Source organism: Cynara cardunculus, unplaced genomic scaffold (assembly GCF_001531365.2).
Source record: "Cynara cardunculus var. scolymus isolate 2C unplaced genomic scaffold, CcrdV1 Un_Scaffold_2644, whole genome shotgun sequence".
Classification (NCBI taxonomy): Eukaryota; Viridiplantae; Streptophyta; class Magnoliopsida; order Asterales; family Asteraceae; genus Cynara; species Cynara cardunculus.
The window spans coordinates 51,894-52,497 of NW_020201167.1; positions in this window are offsets into that span (position 1 = coordinate 51,894).

Genomic DNA, 604 nt, shown 5'->3' on the forward strand with positions numbered 1-604 from the left:
TAGTATAAATAGTCTTTTCTTTGTAATTGTAATTACACAATTGATTACGTCAGTAATCAAAAAGTTGATTTGACAGCAAAGTAATTCTCTCTCTCCAATCTATCTTACATTCATCTTTGTTCTTCAGATTTGATGAAGATTACTTCAAGATTCGTATGAAATCTGGACTTTTCAATTGGTATCAAAGCAAGCTGCAGCAGTTTGGATTTGAAGATATCCATTTTACACATTTTGCACGAATGTTTTGTTAATTTTTCGATCTGATTCATCTTTTGTTCATCACTGTTCTTGACTGTTCTTGAGAATTTTTTTTACCAGATTGGTTTTTGGGTCATAAATTGCTCATTTTTGGGTGTTATTAATCAAGATTTACATCGCCAGTTTCAGTTTTGCATTCTATACAACTTTGATTCACACTATTTTGTGATTTTCACAAGTTTTGACGCTGAAAATGACCAAAATCGAGTTTTAGTTTTTCTGGAAAAAGTTTATAAAAACTCATATTTTTTCATGTTTTGATCCATTTTTTTTATGAAAAAGTGTGAAATTTTATGTTTTTGGTTGAATTTTATCCGGATAAGACTTGTGCGGTATAACAATCCGT